This window comes from Triticum aestivum, chromosome 7B (genome assembly GCF_018294505.1).
Source record: "Triticum aestivum cultivar Chinese Spring chromosome 7B, IWGSC CS RefSeq v2.1, whole genome shotgun sequence".
In the NCBI taxonomy this organism is placed as follows: Eukaryota; Viridiplantae; Streptophyta; class Magnoliopsida; order Poales; family Poaceae; genus Triticum; species Triticum aestivum.
Window position 1 is genome coordinate 195,638,634 of NC_057813.1, and position 14,707 is coordinate 195,653,340.

The 14,707-nt window shown below is 46.9% G+C and overlaps 1 long non-coding RNA gene across 1 annotated transcript; it reads left to right on the top strand.

The window, feature by feature from the left end:
* Positions 1-9,057: 9,057 nt before the first annotated feature.
* LOC123159350 (uncharacterized) lies at positions 9,058-11,787 on the top strand. Its single transcript, XR_006479648.1, has 3 exons — positions 9,058-9,368; positions 9,466-9,927; positions 10,381-11,787. It is a non-coding gene; the product is annotated as an uncharacterized lncRNA (long non-coding RNA).
* Positions 11,788-14,707: the final 2,920 nt, after the last annotated feature.

Genomic DNA, 14,707 nt, shown 5'->3' on the forward strand with positions numbered 1-14,707 from the left:
GACACGCGTCCACATCCGCAAGCTCTCCACCAAGCAGGCCCATCGCGTCCATCGTCTTCCAGAGGAACTCTTGGTGAATGATGCTTAGCTCTCGCGCATGCCTCAACACGCTGTCAATGTTGTCCTCCGCCGCCGGCGTCGTCGGCAGGCCCTGAAGCGGTTCGCCCCCCCCCCCCCTCGGTAGGGGGCTGGGGCTGGCACCCCCATGATAGTCGGACGGGCTCCGGAAGGGACCCGGACCGGCACAAGTACATCCCTAGAAGAAGAGCCAAGGACCGACACCAACCACTCGCCGTCCACGACCAGAGGAGGAGCCCTCAGCAGGCTGGTCATGCCCCAGGCAAGGTCGCGGAGGAAAGGCGGTAAGGGTACAGGCTCAAGACACCCTGTGGGCAGGCTTGCTTCTCCGGCTGACCCCGCGTCAGGGGTAGCATACAGGCTCGGGACGCTCAAGACCAGCGATGAAGGCGAGGCCGGAGGGAGTTGCTTCTTGGGAGACCCCGCAGGCTTGGCGGGAGGGATCCTAAAAAGCCACAGTCAGTAAAGGGAGCAGCGATTGAGGGATTGCAAGAATGGGGCACTTACTCATCTATGGCGAAGTACTTCCTATGCTTTAACAATCGGAAGGGGCGTCCACTGCCACTTGAAGACTCCTTCGTCTTACGGAGGGTGGCGAAGTCCACGCGAAACCGACCCAGGCGCTCAACATGAGGACCAGCGCGTGGCGCGGATGGAGAAGCACCCAGGCGGCCAACCCTAGGGGCGCCAAGTTGGAAGGAGCGACCAGGCACCACTTCCTGATGGCCTACCGAGGCCTCAGGGGCTCCGGCCTCCGGAGCCGCGGGTTGCCCCCCCCCCCCCATCGACGACCGCCTCAGGGCGGGCTTCACAAGCTCCGGAGACGACGCTTTGGGAACCCCGTGCGGCGTCAGCACCACGACACCCGAGCCTCCAGCCTCAAGCGATGCTTGCCTTCCTGCATCCGCTCCTGGGACAAGATCGGTGTTGGCGGCAAGAAAGGGAGCCACGACAATAGGATTCCCACAAGGCCCCGCGAGGCCCCACGAGGCCAGCCAGGTGCAATCCCCACTCGTCGAAGAGAGGCATCTATCCCGCAAACTCGGCCTTGTTCGAGCAGAGATACAACAGGCTACCCCCGTGCCGAATATCGCCTGGCGAGGGGTCGCCAGTCAAGACCTCAAGCACCTTCTTCAACGTCTCGGGCGCCAGTCCCGTCTCCTGAAGCCTCATGCGGTCTTGGTCGCCCGCCAGGGCCCACATCGGTCGGGAGTGGCGCTGAAGAGGAGCAATACGACACTGGAGGAACTCCTTCACCACCCGGGGCGCAGTCACGCCGAGATCTCTCAACCTCCTCAGGCGGTACCAGATAAAGGAGAACCAGGGGCTCACGAGCCTCTCGTGGCCCCAGCCGGGATTGGGGACAGCAGGCGACAACGGATGTGAGAGCAAAGGGCTGAGCACTCTGACATCCACATACAACCACCGCGTCCGGAACCCGCTCGTGGACTACAGGAGGTAGAAATCAATCCCCAAGGCGGCCGTCTCTGCCACGGCCTGGAAGCTCATGCACCCCGAGCATTGTGAGGGGTTGGTGATACGTCTCCAATGTATCTACTTTTGCAAACACTTTTGCCCTTGTTTTGGACTCTAACTTGCATGATTTGAATGAAACTAACCCGGACTGATGCTGTTTTCAGCAGAACTGCCATGATGTTGTTTATTGTGCAGAAAACAAAAGTTCTCGGAATGACCTGAAAATCCACGGAGATAACTTTTGGAAAATATAAAAAATACTACAAAAGATGAAGGCCAGGGGGCCCACACCCTGTCCACTAGGGTGGGGGGCGCGCCCTCCCCCCTGGGCGCGCCCCCCTATCTTGTGGGCCCCCTGGAGCTCCACCGGCCTCAACTCCAACTTTATATATTCCGTTTCACAGAGAGAAAAATCAGAGAGAAAGTTTCATCGCGTTTTACGATACGGAGCCGCCGCTAAGCCCTAATCTCTCTCGGGAGGGCTGATCTGGAGTCCGTTCGGGGCTCCGGAGAGGGGGATTCGTCGCCGTCGTCATCATCAACCATCCTCCATCACCAATTTCATGATGCTCACCGTCGTGCGTGAGTAATTCCATCGTAGGCTTGCTGGACGGTGACGGATTGGATGAAATTTACCATGTAATCAAGTTAGAGTTGTTAGGGTTTGATCCCTAGTATCCACTATGTTCTGAGATTGATGTTGCTCTGACTTTGCTATGCTTAATGCTTGTCACTAGGGCCCGAGTGCCATGATTTCAGATCTGAACCTATTATGTTTTCATGAATATATGTGAGTTCTTGATCCTATCTTGCAAGTCTATAGTCTCCTATTATGTGTTATGATCCGACAATCCCGAAGTGACATAATCGGGAAACTTCTCGGTGATGACCATAGTTTGAGGAGTTCATGTATTCACTATGTGCTAATGCTTTGTTCTGGTTCTCTATTGAAAGGAGGCATTAATATCCCTTAGTTTCCACTAGGACCCCGCTGGCACGGGAGGATAGGACAAAAGATGTCATGCAAGTTCTTTTCCATAAGCACGTATGACTATATTCGGAATACATGCCTACATTACATTGATGAATTGGAGCTAGTTTCGTGTCACCCTATGTTATAGCTATTACATGAGGAATCGCATCTGACATAATTATCCATCACTGATCCAATGCCTACGAGCTTTTCACATATTGTGCTTCGCTTATTTACTTTTCCATCGCTACTGTTACAATTACTACAAAATTATTGTCTTTACTTTTGCCACTGTTACCATTACTATCATACTACTTTGCTACTAAATACTTTGCTGCAGATACTAAGTTATTCAGGTGTGGTTGAATTTAAAACTCAACTGCTAATACTTAAGAATATTCTTTGGCTCCCCTTGTGTCGAGTCAATAAATTTGGGTTGAATACTCTACCGTCAAAAGTTGTTGTGATCCCCTACACTTGTGGGTTATCAGTCGGTCAGGCGCAGCGAGAAAAAGTGGCACGGGAGGGCGACGGAAGGAGCAATGCCAACCATGGCTTCGCAAACAAATGCGAAGACGGCAAGGAGGGTAACGGATTGAGGATCAAGATGCATCATATGGATCTGATAATGGGAGAGCACCGCATTGAAGAAAGCGGAGAAAGGGGAACCAGGCCAGCCCACAGGGCGTCGACGAAGAATCGAACCTCAGTGACTGTCCTGTCAATGGAGGCGTGGGACGTAGGCCAGGCCATCGTCTTTCTGCACTCATTGAAGCTGGACGCGAGCGCGGGGCGAACCTTGCCCACGGCCTCCAAGTTGAGCACCAACGACCGGCCAACGGCGGGCTCGATTACCGGGGATGAACTGGATGAAGACAAATGCTTCTTCCCCTTCTCCTTGCTCGTTGGTGCCATGGCAATGGAGGAGGCAGAGCTCAAGTCAGATTGGAAGCGAAAACAGAGGTTTGAGGAAGAAAGGGGAACAGAAAGTACGCGGGCAGCGAGGAGGAATTAACTGTGTAAAGCTCCCTGGCCGCCTAGCCAGGCGAATATTGGGGGAGCGTGGGGAAGCGGAGATGCCCACGTCCAATCAATCACCACGCGGCGATCAAGGACGCAGGCTGTTGGGGACCGCGGCTCTCCGCACTTGCCCTTTGGCTTCGCTGCTAAGCCAAGTCCGAGCATGCCTTGGACCCGGGGGCTACTGTCGGCGTTCTGGGAACGGGGGTCCCCAGACTTGCCTGCCTGCGGCCTGCAGCGTGGCTCAGCCAGCGGCCCAGTACGGCCCGTCTTCATCAACAAACACTCAAGACCCTCGCGAGGGGCCTCGCGGGGAGGATGATGCAAGGCCTCCTCAGGGGCGGCCTCACCAGGCAGGCTTGCGAGGAGGCGGAGAGATCAAGGCAAGGGGTACCTCGCGAGGTGCTCATGACGCAAGCCATGACAACCAAGACCAGGCAGGCGCCAGCCTGCGCAGTGTCCTTATTTCCTCTTTGGTGCAAAGGGGGAAAGCGCAGGCGCGGAGTACCAAGGCATCAGGCAAAGGTTTCCGTATCAGTGCAGCGAGACCAAGACCAGCAGGACGGCAGGACGGAGGTCACCGTGGAGCCCAAGACGGCGTCATCACCGGTGCCTTTGGCAATCGAAGACCACCTTTAGTCAGGATAGCTTGTACTAGTTGTCCCCTTTCGAAATGGCCGTTGTTGGCTCCCTTCCCTCTCAATATTTGGGAAGAGGACCAGGGCCTCTATAAATAGGGCTAGCCACCACAGTAGAAGGGGAGAGATCGAATCTCACCTAGAGCCAAGCGAATCCAAGCCTAGCTCATCCACCCACCATCACAAGAACACCTCTCCTCGCGAGGCTGTTCTTCCTCTTTACTGTTCATCATCAGCTCAAGAGGCAATCCACCACCACACACTTGAGTAGGGTATTACACCATAACGGTGGCCCGAACCAGTATAAACCTCCTGTCTCTTGTGTTGTTCATCGTGCTAGCTTAGAATCGTGGTGAGGCTGTGGGCGTGAATCGGTAGGAGGAGATCTTCGTGCTCACTCCAGAGTTCGAACCTTAAGGGTTTTGCCAGAACCCGATATCCGACAGATGCCACGTGTCGATAACCCTTAACGAAAGCACTTCTATGACACGCGATTTATCGTCATGGAAGTGGACACTTCTGTGATGATAATTTTGGTAATGTCATGGAACACTTCTACGATAGCACAGGTATGACTATCTTGATTCTGTCATAAAATCGTCATGGATGTACATGCATGATAGAAAACGTGACCTATTGTGACAAACACGTATCATCACGGAAGTGTATTTTTTTATAGTGGTTTGAGCCCAATGCCTCGCACACACGCGCGCACATGTACGAGAGAAACGCTCAAACCTCCGTGCATCGCTCGTCCCCGACCACTCATCATAACCGAGAACTCTCTGATATTTTCCTCGCCCTCGCATCTACCACGATTTTTTCTATCATGGACGGCCCAAAGAATGTCATGCAGGTGCGCCCCCGGCCCGCCCAGGATGAAAAGCCTATTTTCTGTCATGATTTTCTGTCATAGAATTAGGAGTCCACCACATCTTTACGTGCTTTTGTCACAATTATGGTCATATAAGTGTCATAAGCATGACATAAATTTTTCTGTTCGGCCCAAAATGTCAACGATGTGTCTTTTTTTGTAGTGATGATAATTACCATGTGTCCTCGAGAACACTTTGCTTATTATAAGAGACCTTTAGGGCTTGTCCTTTGCTATAAAAAGGATTGGGCCACCTTGCTGCATCTTTTTTACAATCGCTACTTATTGCTCGTTATAAATTACCTTACTATCAAACTATCTGTTACCGATAATTTTAGTACTTGCAGAGAATACCTTGCTGAAACCGCTTGTCATTTCTTTCTCCTCCTCGTTGGGTTCGACACTCTTACTTATCGAAAGGACTGCGATTGTTCTCCTATACTTGTGGGTCATCAAGCCGTTGGATGGAGCCTCAAATAGTTGTGTGGTCTCTGCAACATGGGCCTTATTGCGCTCGGCCTTCTGCAACAGGAGCCATGTTGAAATCTTTCCTTGACCATATTTTTCGTCCGATTTGTGCAATATTAGCCTTGTTGTGCTCGGGCTTCTGCAACAAGAACCTTTTTGAAATCGTTCCATGTGGCCGTGTGTCGTCCTCGACGTCGGCTTGCAGCGGTGATGTCGGTTGCAACATTTGTAGGGATTTTCCGCATCATGGGAGGCTGTGAAAGTGATGGACTAACCCATGTTGCTTTTATGCACTGACACAACAACATCGGTAGCAGAACGACGATGAAGTTGGGTCATGGGGTGATAAGCAGTAGCCAGCACCGGTGAGCAGCCTTGCAGCGTGTGTCGTCGCCCTGCCTTCCCTTACAACGGCGATACCCCGTGACGGATCTCCAACTAGGTTGCCCCCCATTCGCAATAAGGTATATGGGATTGGAGGATGGCGGCATGAGCGTGGAGATGGAAAATACATGACAGTGAGAGGATAGAGCAAAGGGGATCAGGCTGAGAGAACGAGATGAGTGGCCGAGAAATTTCTAAAAGATAAGGGAGAGGAAAGGAAATGTGGCTTGGGCGGGTGGAATAGAGCGTGTTTGAGCCATGGAGGCACGTGCCAGACCCTCAAGACAGTGGGACATGTGGTCAGGCCATAACAAGCATTGGCTGCACAACATATGTTTATTGCAAACTGGCTTATCAACTCTGCACAGCGTAGGATCAAGATAGGATCGGACGGCCATAGTGATGTTTTTTCTTTTGCGAGAATACGGGATCAATGCCTTATCAAAGTTGTCATTTTACGCAGATAAGCCAAATAAAGAAGTCATGTGAGAGCTTGCAGTAGAAGATTGAGCTTTGCTATGCATATCCGCTCAACTAGAAAAGTAGTGGCCTTTTTCACTATTTTGTCCCTTTCAGAAAACTTTCGCACAAAATAAACTCCAGGCAAAACTGTTTCACGATCTGACCCTTTTAATAACGCCACAGGCCGTGGTGTTTCTTCTCTATTTAAAAACGCCGAGCTAGCTAGCGTTGCTGCACTTCATAAATAAATGGCAATATGGACAAGCTAGTAGAAACGCCAAACCCCTTGGCGTTTCATGCTTGGGCGGCAACGCCAGGCACCCTTGGCGTTTCCAGCAACGCAACATACTTTGGCGTTTTTGCTCTGCCACGTAGCGTCTCGATCAGGCCATCGACGCTAGCTACCTTGGCGTTTTTAAATAAAGATGAAACGCCATGATCGGTGGCGTTACCAAAAGGGTCAGATTGTGAAATAGTTTTGTGCGGAGTTCATTTTGTGCGAAAGTTTCTTGAAAAGGTCAAAATAGTGAAAAGAGCCAAAAGTAGTACACGTTGCTCACTGACTCATATTCATGGAATAATGTTAAGTTTAAATATGCCTTGATGGTGAAATGTTACACACGTTTTTGTGTTGAAATGTGTGTGGCCTCACGTTGTTTTCAAGGCATAATACGAAGAACGCTCATTCTCCGCATAAAAAGTTATTCTGAAAATCCACGGGTAGCGCTCTCCTCCATCATCTAAGGTACTTAACCATTTCGTGAGAAAATAGATTGTATGCCTTAAAACATTTTTGGTACTAAGTTGATTTTTGCACATACTTATATTTTTCATGAATATTTACACAAATATAAAAAAGAAGAATTTAATAAAAGAATGAAGAAGTTGTTTTTCTTAGGATGCGCCTTCGTACTTTCCGTCTGTATATGCGTCGTTAGGGAGTCTTCAACATCGACTCTCAAACCACCCGCAACTGTCTGAACCGTATGGACCGGACGTGTTTTGTCATCCAACGCGGTTCTTTATCAATCTGTTCGGTGATTCGGATGCACTTTTTCTCAAAACTGAATACAAACTAGGGGTCTTTGCGGGCGTTCAGACAGCTGTCACGTCTGTTTCTAACTGCCCTGGCCCACCATTAACGCCCTCCGTCGCCCGTGCATGATTTCCGCCCGAAATGGTCAGCGCCACTCCAGAGCATCAGTGCCGCATTCATGTCCGGCCAGACTGAAAGCAACCTCATTGTTGTCGGCATTGAAACAACGCGCCGATCGAGAGACCGCACCGCTTTCCGATGCACGTGACCGCTCCATGTTCAAACGACACCCCAGCGGTCCGTCGCTCTACATTAATGATATGTTGTTGCCGAGGAACCTTCTCTGGTGTCACCCATTCGTTCATCTGTCGCCGACCAATAACCACACCGTCGCAGCCCATTGCCATCCGCTAGCTATATAAACTTCAGCCCCAGCCATAGCCGCAGTCATCCTCCTCCGACCCCTTTCTCCTTTCCGCACCACGCCCGCCATGGCCTCCTCGCGCTTCAAAGCCATCTGGGACAACCTCTCATCCGAGCAGAAGGAGATGGCCGACATTGCTGCCGGTTGGTAGGCAGATAGAGGTCGACGATGTCCTAATGAAGGACGCAACCGAGGATAAGCCGACGCCACCCTTCTCACTGGTGCATGTCGGCATCACAATCAGTGAGGCTCGTGCCCACTACACGGACATGGTGCAGGAGCAGTGGGAGGCCAAGTTCCGGCAGATGCAGGCTGACCAGGCCTACAACCTCGTCTCCTTGACGAGCACCGACGCGCAAAGGAGCAACTCGGCGCCGGCACGGCCATCGCGTCGGACATGGACGTGGCAGAGTAGGAGGTGCTGCTCAACTCCTACTGTTCCGCATGTGACATCCACCGCCACTATTGGCTGTACCACCTTCATAAGGCGAAATTACAGACTGCCTACAAGGATATGGACGAGGCGGCGGATGAGGTGTTCGGTAAGAGCGACGACGAGAGGGACATCGCCAGCTCTGCCAAGGCCACGCCCCACCGCTATGACCACAAAGCCGGCACGTCCTTGGGCGCCGCCGACAGCGAGGAAGAGTAGTGCATGAAAGGTCGTTGCCGCTCGGGTCCCAAGAAGTCCACCGCTCTTCCCCTCCCATTGAAGTCAAGCTTGGCGGGCTCAACATCGTCAGTCCATTAGCCGCTCAGGCTGCGGATACACAGCTAGAGACCACCAAGGTGGAACTAGAGAAGGCGAAGGCAACAGCCGGAGCTTCACTTTGCGAGGCTCACGGCCGGACATGGTGAATAGGTGCCAACGATCATTTATATTGGGTTTAGACTTCGGAGTAAGGTTTAGTTAAAAAGTTGTTAAAATTCAATGATTTCGTCTAATTAAGGACAGTATAACCGCACCTAAAGCGAGCCCTCACAGCGATTTGGGTTTCCGGCCGTCCGTTTTCGTGATCTGGGCATCTCTGGCCGTTAGATTTCGTGCGAAAAACGTTCTATCCCGCATACTGTGCGAAATCCGGCCCGGCTGTCCTGTGGGCTGCTACTCCAGGGGCCGAAACCAAGGCTTCTGGTACACTGGGCCATCGGTCGGCCCATTCCAGCTCTAATTCATCCATCCAGTCCAACCGCCACGGATACAGAGAGGAGTAGGAGGATGGCCGCAATTTCTGTGGATCGATCCGAGCCATCATAACCTAGCCGCAACCGCAAAATCCTCCCTTGTCGTTGCCCCCATCCATGTCCACCTCGACCCGATCACCGCTCCCGCCAGCAGACCCCGAGGCAGAGAGATCACCGGCCCAGGTTTATTTCCCCTTCAATACCATCCCCTACCTTGCCGCCATCACCAAGAGTTAAGTTTGACTGAGGACGCCCGGTGCCAGCAATCGCCGGAGAAAGACGGGCACGAGAAGGAGAAGCCGCTGGCCCGCTCCGCAGCGGCGACGCTCCTGCGAACCTCGCGAACCCAGGTGCAAATAACCATCCTTGAACCCTTAAATTATTAATCCTCGAGTTGGAAGCCCAGTTTCACCTTCCATGTCGTGTTTGATTTTTGTATCGTTGCAGGGAAGAAGATGTGCCGCTTGGAATCTGTTCCGTCCATCCTCTACAGGTCAGTTTCTCTACCCCTTCTGTACATCCCCTATTTTTGATGGATTCACTTACTTGATCTGATCTCTATTTTGGGGGAAGAGGAGATCAGAGGATGAGCACCAGATGATCCGACTACAGAAACTGAGAGAAATCAGAGACTTGACAGCCGTGATTTATTGCTTCTTATATCACGCAGGCATTAGGGCTCTCCCAATCTCATCCTAGAGGAATAGGACACCTTGCATGACCGTGAGCACCGCTGCTCATCGCAGCTTGTCAGATTAGGCTGGTTCAAGCAGTGTCTTAGGCATGCTACTATCCAAGGCGGTCTTCGCGCTTCCACCCTACATCCACGCTATCCACCATGTCTCTCCCTAGATGTGTGGGGAGGAGCAAGCAGGAGGGAAGGAGGAGCACGCATGACTCCTCTGTCCTGTATGTATTTTCATTTATGATATATCCAAAACAAATTACTATAGATTAGTTCCCACAGCTATTTATTAGATTGGTGCTTATATGAAAAAGATTGAAACACCTCGTTTTAACTTGATTGGTTCTCAAAGCCTTTCATATAGATTGAAACAATGTGTCAGATGGAAGGATAATCTAATGTTGTGCTATCATGTTTCGAATTGTAGGCCACATGATCATTTTGTGAGCACCAAACATGCAGTGCTTGATGCTTATATATATATATATATATATATATATATATATATATATATATATATATATTAGAAAAATAATCTCTTAAGCTAGCATGGTTTTCACAATATAATGTTCAGTTTTGAGTTAAGATACACTTTCGTACTGCTAGCCAATCTTTTTAGAGCTTGTCACTCCATAAACTAAAACTTGTGAATTTGATTGTCAAATATTTCTTTTCAGGGCCATCAACACCAAAATTTGTTCATAGTTATTCAGGTGCACTATTTAGTTATATATGTTAGGAAAATCTCCCTCGGTGGAGATCCTGCAGTACTATAATTTTGTAGCTTCCTTGTAATGTATAAGATCACGATATACACCACATTCAGTTGCAAGGACGATGGCGATGAAAGTTGACAAGGTACTTGAAAGACTACCTGGAAGGAAGAAAAAGATGACCGTGGTAAGCCATTCTGAGCTGAAGTGTTATATTTTTCTTATCAACAGCTCCTCAAAATGCCATGCCTTACCAATTCAGAGGTTTTTGACCCTGATAAAAAATGTATTATTATTCTATTCTATTGGCCATTATGAAGGATGCATACTGAAAAAATTCAACAGAAGGCACATTTTTGCAAGTCATTGACAGTCTATATTTTTTTAAGTTGGAAGAGTGTGTCATTGACACCCTTGATCTGAGGGCTACACTTTGCATATTGACTTGATACATGCACTGTTTTTAATTACCATTTCTACCGTTTCTCAGATTTTGAACGTGAAACCAGGAGAAATGTTCTTGGGATTCTTGCCGAATGAGTAATCCTACTTAATATGCTTTTGTTATTTGGAACCTATTACAGCGGTCTGTCATGAGCATAGGGCATTGCTGCATTTTATCTGGATGTGTACAGATTTGTCATAATACTACCGTTTATTTTGCATCATTCATTTAGTCCAGTTTAGTCCTCACATATGTTCATCTTACTGTTCATTAGATGGTGTTCGACCTTAAGAGCTGGTGATTTCTGTACATGCGCTGAACCAACGAAAGTTGTCATAGATTTTGTAGCTTTTACTTGGTAAGAACTAAGAATAATGTACACTCGTACTTGCTTAATTTTTAAATAGTTAAGTTTGTAATGTACATGAACAAGTGCAGCCACACGACTCACTTAATACTCCTTCCAATCCAGAATAAGTGTCAGATTTGAACTAAGGATAAACTAACCTTAGTTCAAAATTGCAACACGTATTTTGGATCGGAGGGAGTAGTATTTAGCGATGTCTTTGCCTTATTATTTATACTACTAAATTTTCATGTATTAATGTGAACAGAAAGGCCATGGTTGCATATTGGTTCTATATAAGTATTACTTCCACTGTTTTTCCCTATACAAATATATAAGGCTCTACTAACTATAACTTTCCATTTGGCTTCACTTTCCTGTTACAATAATCTTTTGGCACATTGGTGGTCATAAAATGCGGGGTTGTAGATTTATGATCCAATTTATGAAATGCTACAAAAATCTTAGTAGACATGAAACTCAAAGGATGGCCAATATGACAATCAAATTATAGAAAATGACAGTTACTTGAAAAGATAAATATTTGGTTTGCCTTACATGATGGTTTTGAAGTTCTATCGCAATTTAGTCCTTCCTATATATATTTGTAAAATTCACTAACATCCTATTGGAAAAATAGATGGACGCAGCAACGCGCGCCAATCATGATCTAGTTTATATGAAAAGTAGTCGGTTTGCATGAATTTCATCCGATTACTTGAAACCCCGCTTGAGCATTGGATAACCGGCTCCAGCATCTGTGTCCGCCGACGGATGCGGAAGAGAATTTACGGACCAGTGTTGAAGATGCTCTTACAAACTCCTCCAAATTGGCAACCCGGGATAGCGTGAGCACCCATTGCATGCGCGCGCATGCTATCTTGCTAGATCACGCTCTGCCACCGCAAATCGATTCGATCGACCGGCCTGGCTCCACATCGACGTGCCTTTTCCTCTTTACATTTTGTGCACCGCATTTTCTCTTGCGTGGTAAGGAAGGATCGTCGGTTTATGACGCCGGGCTGTGTCCTTTTCCACTCTCTAAAACGCGGGCTGTGTCCTTTTCCAATCTCTGAAACGGTTTTGGTATGTGACGAAAAAGCTTTACCTGAAACAGGCTGAGACGGTTTTTGCGTCTGTAATTAACACGTATTCAGGGTAAGTAGCATTGGATGAGCTAGGCTGTCTGTAATACATCCCTGGTGTGGTGTATCAAAGCCAACCTGCTTCTTTGCCGCAACAACGGCAATGCAGTGCAGGTGTCTGTTGAAAATAAATTTGTGGTCTACCCCCTATATCCTCTGCGCTTATCCTGGTGCCGCTCACAATTCGCATTCCTGAGGCTAGGGGGTAGGGACCTTCTTATACTGTCATTCCAAAGAGTCCACCTTTTATACAGATATAAGATTCCTAGTCGTTTCCACTAGTTTCCGGGATAGAGTCCAGATCAAATTACCAACCACGATCATATTTGTCTGTTAACGGATTCTACCCGTTATGTCCCCGGAGCACGCGCTTGTGAGCAACGCATCATAATAAAGTGTAAATTCCTCTAATTATGTAGATCAACATTAGAGCTATAATCTAACTATATGATCTAGCTCCTTTCAATCATCAGTGTGCCCGGGTAGTCATTCCAATATAAATAGTATATTATATTTCATTGATAATCGACCAGCTTCCTTAAGCATATATTACTTAAGTACATTCCAGCAAGTAACAATTCCATGCTAAACATGTAAATCAATTCCATGTATAAATACATGTACAGTTCCATAATGAGGTATTCCGAATATTAACAATTCCAAGCAATTTGAATATAGTTGCAGGACACATAATTCCAACATCTCCCACTTGTCCAAAACGATCATTCAAATATTCGTAAACCCGTAGCCATAAAAACCAAATACCTCATGACTAATAGGCTTAGTCAAGGGGTCAGTAACCAGATTAACACTACGTTGAAAATCCAAAGAAATATATAGTGATACCTTCCCTCAGTATGTTTCCTTGTTGTGATGCTTAAGATCACCAGAGACCTTTAGTTTCCGCCTAATTATTCCAGCATAACTGTTCTTGGCGCCTCGAGTATTATTTCCTCGAGTGTAATTCCACCTCTATAGGCACCTTGAGTATTTTCTTTCCTCAAGTGAAATTCCGCATCAATTATTTTCCATCACATGTATAATAATATGATTAATTCCACATCGAGTCAAGTATAAGATAACCATGTTGAATAAATTTTCAAAACCACATAAATATCAAATCCAGTCAGTAAATGAAGTTCCATAATTAACCATATGTTGAAAGAAATTCCTTACTTCGGTCAGTGAACCTGCGCCATTTTAGTACTACAAAAAAATGAATATGCGTACCTGGACTTATTTCTCATCTTGTAGATAGAGTAATAGTTTCCTCAATGTGTTTACCTTTAATATAAATTTCAAAACAAGTGACACGTTGTGGTGCACTTTCCACAATCTTAAATGATGTGTGAGATTCCCTCAGCTGCTCGTCTTATTTCCTTCCACTGCTTGAATGCGGCATAAATTCCGGTAGCTAAGGTATGATAATATAATGAAGATACATACGAATTCCAATACCATTTATTATCCACTTTCCCTCAGGAGTTCAAATGTAATTCCTCAATGAGTATGATTCCCTTTATAAAAGGTATTTTGAACATATCTGCAATTTTCCATAGAGAAACACTTCAAAATATTTTCTATGTATTTCCACTCCCGAAACATTGGAAGATCCGCAAATTCCTTTCATATGAAAGTTAGAAAATGACCAAGCTTACACTTCCATCAATGTGACTTATGAATGCACAAACAACCAAAGAATTTTAATGTATACAATAATAATGTAAACTATTTTACACTTACATTTGTAGATGACCGCCTTGCTTCATTTAGAAAGCCATATGACTTGCTATTCCATTGATGTGAAGCTTGTTATAAGACCATACATTAATATACTCAATTAGCAAACCATGTCTTTAGTTCCTCTTTCCCAAAATTCCAGGAGAGAGAGTTTCCACAAAGTATATGTTCCTTTTGTGTAAAGAACTGAATAGCAAGAGTGATATTATAATATTCCAATGAGCCAAATTTCCTTACAAAAAAACGCTTACAAATAATGGGCTTTGCGGTTGTTTGGTATGATAATAACTTCCAAACTATATATTTCCTCATTGAGTTTTATTCCTTCCCGCATTTCTTCCACTCATAGTTGACATTGATGAAAAATTCAAGCCTTCTTAGGAGTTTTCCTCTAGTATTTAGAGTGACTTGCCCCAAAATCACATAACAATTATGTAGATATTACATTCCAAGTTAATTCCTCCCACTTATCCTAAGCATGTCATATTGGGAGTGTCATTCCTTGGGGTCAAGATTATATTCCACTATGATTGTCAATAATTCCACCCTTGATCATAAAAATGATTGTATTCCTACTTTCCACCAGTATTCCTTTTCCAGATAACTAAGGAAACA